General features: G+C 36.2%; 1 pseudogene; it reads left to right on the top strand.

The window, feature by feature from the left end:
* Window positions 1-2102: 2102 nt before the first annotated feature.
* LOC117122522 lies at window positions 2103-3093 on the top strand (annotated as a pseudogene).
* Window positions 3094-8221: the final 5128 nt, after the last annotated feature.

Below are 8221 nucleotides of genomic sequence, written 5' to 3'. Positions count from 1 at the left end.
CTCATTGGAGAAGACACAGATCTGTTGGTCCTGTTACTTTATTACGGAACAAAGGATTGTAAGGACCTCTACTTTCGGTCCGACAAAGACAAAGAGAATCCATACGCTTATAACATCAAGGTTCTGAAACAAATACTAGGTGATGATATGTGCCGTGATCTGTTGTTTGTCCATGCGGTATCTGGTTGTGATACAACTTCAAGAATCTATGGGATTGGCAAAAAGTCTGTCTTTAAGAAGGTTACTAAGTGTGACCCTGTCCTGCGTGCTAGTTCCAAAATATTTTGCGCACCAAAGGAAGATCAGCTTACAATAGAAGCAACTGGATGCAAAGTTATGGTATCATTGTTTAATGGGATCCAAACTCAGTCTCTCATATCCTTACGTTACAATTTCCTTTGCAAGAAAGTGGTCACAGCAAAGACTTTTGTAAAACCTGGAAAACTGCCTCCAACAACCTCGGCCACAAAATTTCACTCTCGGCAAACATATTTGCAAGTCATGCAGTGGATGGGCACAGACAGTGGCATGGATCCTGCTGAATGGGGCTGGGATATACAAGGCGACAAACTAGTTCCAAAAATGACGGACAATAAACCAGCACCTGACACACTCAAAATAATCCGATGCAACTGCTCTGCAGGATGTAGCACAACCAAATGTAGTTGCAGAAAACATGGGCTGGAATGCACTGCAGCTTGTGGACATTGCCAACTTTCCAACTGTGACAATATATCACATTATACATTTTCAGATGACGATGACGAAATTGAATATTGACAGTAAAACAACACTGTAATAAATATCCGTCGCTTCTGCAAACAAGTGGGCCTACTGGTAACACATTTTTGTTTTACCGTTCGTTAATTTAATTCATATTGCTTTATTATTTATAGTTCTCTGTTCAACTTGATGAATTTATTTATGAGATTTTGACTCTGTGGAGATATGATTGTTAATATCCTGGAGGGCTATTCTCCTCAAAGTAAAGGAAAATGCACCATTACGGTCTAGTTACCATTCATATCTATCAGCTTTATTTGTTTTGTTTTTTTTCCATTTTGTTCTTTGCTATGAATATTGACATTATTCACTATTTATAATATCCAAATCATGGCTCCGCAAGAGTGCTTAATAGATGTTATAGGTATTGACTCCATTTTGAACTCTATATTTTATTAAAACACTGCTTGGAATCTTTTTCAATAAATGGCACCGGTATATTCTATGACCAAGAAAACATAGCCACTGAAAATATCACTGTAGAATCACTAGTTTATGATTTATAGTTATACAAAAAAAATATAACGGCCATTTTGGATGCCATTTTGAATTTGTTCATTATCGATCAAAACATATTCAAAGTCTTCTAACAAGTTTCTTGGCCCATAAAAATCAGTTTAGAGACAAAAATCGCGACTCCAACAGAAAATTGCCAGATTTATAGCTATTTTTAAGGTATTGGCACCATTTTGGCGGCCATCTTGGAAAAACCATTTTCCGGTGCTCCGATTTTTGCCAACTTTTGATATGTTTTTCTCTAGACCTCATTCTACAGAAAAACATCAAAAAACGTTTTCTTGCAATTTTTTTGGGGTCACATGTCAGATTGACCCTACTAAAGACCGCTTTGAGTATTGAAACGCAAAGAAGCACTCCCTGGTAACGTAAGATTGAGGGCGACGTCATGCGTGCTCGAGACACACGCAAATGTATCGAAATAACGTAAATAAACGCCGTAGACCTATTTTTACAGACGCTGAGAAGTGTGCAGGGTATTCGTAGTTTGATTTTCCAACTTTAACGATCTAGGCCTAGGTCTTGCCAATGCATTGTTAATTTAATCAGCAGAACGCCATAATGAAAATGATTTAAGACCGTTTTAAGCCTCCTCCGAGTAGGCTTTAAAATTTAAGATGGCTAACTGGTTAGATCGCGATATAGCAATGGACGGGCGGTCTTAACGGTTAGCCGGTTATAATCGTGACGTCACTAATTGTCTATGATTATAGATCATTGCTATACCGCGGTCTAAAGATAGCCGTCTTAGATTTTAAAGCCTACTCGGAGGAGGTTTGAAACCGTCTTAAATCATTTTCAACATGGCATTACCGGTAGTAGGCCTCGGCCTAGCTCGCCAAAGACCAAGACTCGAACGACGAATATTCTGTGATCGATCTCATCCGTTGGAGATCTATAACAATGAAGAATTATATAGGAAATATAGATATATGTCCGCGTAGAGAAATTATTTGATTAACTGATTTAATTATTGATGATTTGAATCAGTCAAACAAGAATCATTCACTCCCCGCCGTACTACAAATGTGTGCGGCCCTACGTTTCTATGCAACGGGTGTTATCCACAATGTGTTTGGTGATATTGCAGGTAGGCCTACAGTATTATCGACGTTAAAAAAAAATAAAACTGCATTACACAGCCAGTTATTTGTATCAGCGTAACCGAAAGATCATAAAAAAATTGCATAAATATGAAGTTAAAAAAACATTTATGGCCTAGGTATTTCAAATTAAAGATGATTTAATATTTTTAATGCTCTTTAATTTAAAGGAATCTACGAATCTACTGTCTGTCGAATTATAAGGAAGGTCTCAATAGCATTGGAAGGGAAATTAAGACAATTTGTCTCGTTTCCCAACACTGATGAGGAATTACGCCGTACAAAGATTGGATTTAACGAGATAGCTGGATTTCAGAATATTGTCGGAGCCGACGACGGCACTCACGTTCGAATGCAAGCACCAACCGAAAATTAATTTACATATGTATGTAAACAGAAAGGGATATCACAGTAATACTGGCCAGGGGTGACGCACGATTCATGGATTTTTCGGAACTTTATGCGCAGTAATTAAAGAGGTGAAGTCGGCTGGCATTTGATCGGAGACAAAGGGTATGCATTGAGTTCGTTTTTACTAACCCCATACTTCAATCCTAATGCACAAGAACAACGTCGTCACAACAGGATACATGCAGTAACCAGAAGCATAATCAAAAGAACGATCGGGTGTTGGAAGGGAAGATTCAGGTGCATGCACGAGGAAAATCGAATGTCTCCACAGAGGATTTGAGCAGCAATTGCTGCCACAATGGTGATGCACAACATATCCAGGGACCTGAAACTGCCAAATATAGATGAGGAGATAAATGATCAGCAATATCAGGTTGAGGAAGTGTACAATGAACCCGTAGCAGCTAATGGTAGAATCGTTCGAAATATGATTGTACAGGCTTTGAGGTGATGAATATTGTACTAAAAGAATTACACCAATTTTATAAACTGTTATACCCTGTATTTTATTTTAATGTTTTGACGAATATTATTATTTCCGCATCATATATTAAATTCAATTGAATGATATACTATCTGTTAAATATAGTTACTGATTAAAATAATTAACATTAGGCCTAAATTCGTTCGACATATATTAAAACGTTATCGTTATATGTATAAGAAATGTTTGCGAATTAATAAAAATGAATAATATTTAACTTTTTAAAAACTGATAGTATTTCGAGAATAATTGGATTAGCAGTGTGGATTTATTGCTCATTAATCACGTGTACTTGTGTCATTAAAATTGCAATCCCCAATTGCAGCTTTTGCTGTTGCAATCTCAACATTTCTACTTCTTTTAATTTCAACTTCTGTTTTTCGCATTTGCTTATTTTAGCTTTCGCCAATTTAATCCCCCACTCCATATATTCCGTCTGTCATGTCTTCTCCAATCTGAGCCGCACGTTGCTTCTTTGCTTGGCTAGTACTACTAATAGGTTTACTGCTAAGTAGTAGCAGTAGCAGTGACTGTAGTTTCTTGCTGGATTGGGGAAGAAATATGGTCGTCTTCCTCTATGGTAATAATAAACAATAAATACCGGTACTGTAGTTTATTATAATATAATTGTATTTTTAATAAATGATAGTTTCGATATATAATGTAGGCTTAATTACAATTATGATACAACATGGTTAATGCAATATTTTACCGATTTCGTTAATTCAGAACTACCCATTCTGGTCTTCCTGCAGTGATTCCTTCAAACATTTCCCCGTTGGTTCCGCCGAACATGTTCGCAATCAAGTCAGATGTTGGGGAAAGGATATGAGGAGGACCTCCTCCGGTTGCAGGATGTTTCACCTACTATAAAATGAAATTGAAGTTGGGTTATGATACTGCAAATTAAAATCAACATTAATAAACACTGATTACATCATTACATGAAGGTCTTTTTTTGTAAATTATTTATTTGACTACATACGCCTCAATTATATACGCATATCCTACCCTAAAAAATTAAATAATAAAAACTATATAAGATATTACTTTGCTTATATCCTTCCTGCCATCTGCCAACAGATTCTTCCATATCTTCTTTCTTCGCGAGTTCGATTTACCATTGGATTCTGTGCATTTACATTTCGCAGGACAATATCCCACTGTTTTCTCTTTTTTAGTGTTACATTTGCGCTACATTGCAAAAGTAAAATCTCTTTCGATTCATTGAAGTATTCAATCAAAGCAAACTTCTCTGCCTCTGTAAAAGCGGGTATTCATTTGTTGTTTACATTCATCTTTACATGTGCACTTGGTTATTTCCAGAACCGAGCAAGCGTGACGTGAAAACACCTCATTTAAATATTCATTATGTGTAACAGCGCCCTCAACTTTCTGTTACCAGGGAGTGCTTGTTTGCGTTTCAATACTCAACGCGGAATAAGCGAAGACAGTTTTATAGCAATGGTCATACTTTAGTAAGACGGTCTAAGAGATAAAGCCGGCCTTATTCGAGGAGTTAAAGCCCCATTCCCTGCAAAATTTCATTTGTTAAGAAAAATCTAATTTGTGTATAATGTTATAAAGATTTATAAATATAATATGGGATTGCTAGTTTAACTGAATTTAGACATTCCTAAGCATGAAAAATTTAAAATAAGACTGAAATTAATTTTTTTTTTTTTTTTTTTTTTTGTGTTCCACCCAAAAAATAAATGCGGATAAATTGTCCATGTTTGATTTTGCGACAGGTCTGCGAAGAAATAGTAGGCGCCGAAAACGTTAGCCTATCCAACACTGCTAGGCTAGGCCTAGCCTTACCTCGGTTTAGGTTCTGTTATCACACATAAAAACGGCCGATATGATATTTTCCGTTGCTAGTATTGACACTTGTGAAATATAATATTTCATATGAATTATTTCAAATTTGTTTAAAAACTGATTCTGACCGAGATTTTGACACTTAAACAAACATTTCTCAGGCTTACTCGAACGACCACATTGTGCGAGATGCAAAGTACAAAAAATAATTCCATTACAGAGGGCGCACTTTATTGATTGTATAAAGTATACAAAAAAGCGAGAGTATTCCAGCGAATGCGATCTAAATCCTCTGATTTTGACTAGAAACGAAGAATTCGTCCAGAAAATGTTAATTTTCTATGACAAAATAGTCTATATTCTCTTTTTTTTTTATTCTATTGCGTAAAACTAAAATTTATGCCAATATTTTTCCATGATTTATAATAATTAGAGTAATGCATATGCATCTTTTCTAAACAAAAAATCTGTTTTTAGTGAAATTTGACCGGAAATGGGACTTTAAGACTACTTTACCAGTTAAGACCGTTTTATAGCAATCCGCCCCTTATCTTGTATCAAAGCAATCAACAGAAGAACGCACATCCCTGCTCTCGAACATAGCGCGTGCGTACAGTCCTTTGATCTTTACTGTGGCATCGACCATCCGATACTATTTGCGAGTACAGCCGTCAATTCGTCCCTTATTATAACGTACATGGCGAATGTGTAAAAGTGCATTTTGAGAAAAACGAATTTAAAGATTTTTTAAAATAGTAATTTTTATTAGCATACCTTCTTTTATAATTATGAAATTGCCTAATACTGTGTATAAAATATATGACCATAATAACGATTGGTTAATTAGCAATTCATCATTAAACTTATTCGTCACTTCGGAAAAAAAATTATTAACGTACAAATTGCAGTAATTTAACAATCACCACAAATTCGCCACTTTGTGGGAAAAGAAATCAGACCAACTAACATTCGCCACTGGAAATTCAAGCCAGTAAGCAGGATTTTTGATCGATTGAAGGGTGGGTGCGTTTTAGCGAGCAAGGTGAGAACCTTAGGCCACGGGACCTGGGCCATCTAGATATCCCTGGCGGTGCAGGGGCAGAGCTCTGGTGGGGGGTGCAAATCTCTCCGAAACGCCGATAAATTTGCATTTTGAGTGGATTTGCTGTACGATTTAAATCGAAATGGTACTGGGTTTGGTACAGGCGTGGCACGAGGGGAGAACGGGGTGGGGGCAGGGCCACCCGTCGGGGAGAAAAAAAATTATATGTATTTTCATATTATTAGACTTTAAAATCGATTAAATAAGTAGCCTAAACTCGACTTCGCCCCTGGACCACTTTAGAAAGAAGGACTTCGACCCCCACCCCGGTCCAATTTAGAAAAAAAATTTAGCGACATTCGACTACGCCCACTTTACTCTCGTTGGGGAAATCAGCCCCCTCGTCCGGGCATAATACTAGGGCAAATATAATGTAGTGTTAAAAATGTTTTTTTTTTTAATAAAATAAAGGATACAGGGAGAAAGAAGAAAAGCAAATAGATCCGGAGTGGCTCAGAATTGTACTGAAAATTATATAATAATGATAATGGCTCATTATATATTATCATATGTTATATTTTACGAGTTTGATTACATGTATGTGCGTAAATATACAAAGTCAGATGCGTGAGTGTGCGCTGAATATGTAGCTTTTCTCGAAAAATGCGTTATAATAACCAATAATACGGAAACAAATCGTTTCATGTTAAATCCTCTTAATTTCAAAAATAAAAATAACAGTATAAAAAATAACAATAATGATTAAAATGATTCAAAATTATTTATGGAAATTAATTAATTTTTGAACGTAATTTAGAACTAGTACAAAAGATTCATTTAAGTTTCTTATTATAATTAATGTATTTAATAATATAGGTATTGTGTTAACCTATGACCTATACGAAGCATGAGCTCCTGTAGACCAAACCAGTGCCGTTTCGTTTTACGGGAAATCCACTCACGATAATACGCTCATTTAATTTATGCTTGCACGCAGGCGCGGATCCAGACATTCACCCAGTTCGCCCAGGCGACGGTCAGGGTGAGAAATAAAAATAAAATGTTGACCATTTTTCCAACAATCATACTTACTTTCCTTGATACTTATTTTGAACATTATCATTAGGACATTTTTTAAATCCACACAAGCCTATATCTTACACCTTTACACTGATTGTACTGCAGGTCCTATCAGAGAGGTCCCATTACATTATGGTCCTCCATTTCTATAGCGCATAATACAGTGCATGACAAACGTTACGCTACTAATTCGGAATCTCTCAGCTCAGTCTTACTTGTGTCTATGTTGGCATTTACACTGTGTGTTTATAGCATTGTTTTAAAGTAATAACCTATCAGAAATTCACATGAACATCAAAACCAATGAAAATATATTTGGCTTAACTATTGTTTTCAGCAACAGTGGCGTATCCAGAATTTAAGGAAGGAGTGTTGGGTGCTGATGAAATGAGAGTCCACACCAGGTCAGCGCCACTGTGGTTGGCGGTGACGCGAAAATTTTAGTATTTTATACCTCTGGGTGCCTGGAAATGGAACTTAAATTGTCATATACTTCTTTTTATTTCGGACGAATTGAGTAAAAAAATCCGCATTAATTAAATAGGTACCCGAAAATGACACTTAAATACTTACAATTCTAAAAACTACCATATCCAACTGAGCCCCACCATGGTTGTGGCTCAGGTGAAAAAGTTTGAGACTCGTATAGATGTCAAAAAATAGCACTTGATTAGTACAAAACTTACGATATCTACATGAGCCCCAAAATGGTTTTGGGGCGCAGATGAGTAAATTTTAACCATTTGAGACTTTATAGATGCCCGAAAACGGCAATTTGAGACTTTTAGATGCCGGACAATGGCACTTTCATACATAGACACTACGAAAATTACTATATCCACTCAAAGAGTGGTGGAATTTCATAAATGTTGCCCACAAAATGTAAAGGGTGGTGCGCTAAATGTTAAAGGTTGGATACATTTAGTACTATTTATGGTATCGGACACGACTCAGTATGACCGGTGTCAAACAATTTAAATT

This window comes from Anneissia japonica, unplaced genomic scaffold (genome assembly GCF_011630105.1).
Source record: "Anneissia japonica isolate Jap-2015-1 unplaced genomic scaffold, ASM1163010v1 scaffold1889_len2455224_cov183, whole genome shotgun sequence".
NCBI classification, from domain to species: Eukaryota; Metazoa; Echinodermata; class Crinoidea; order Comatulida; family Comatulidae; genus Anneissia; species Anneissia japonica.
This window is presented reverse-complemented; position numbering and strand designations above follow the sequence as displayed.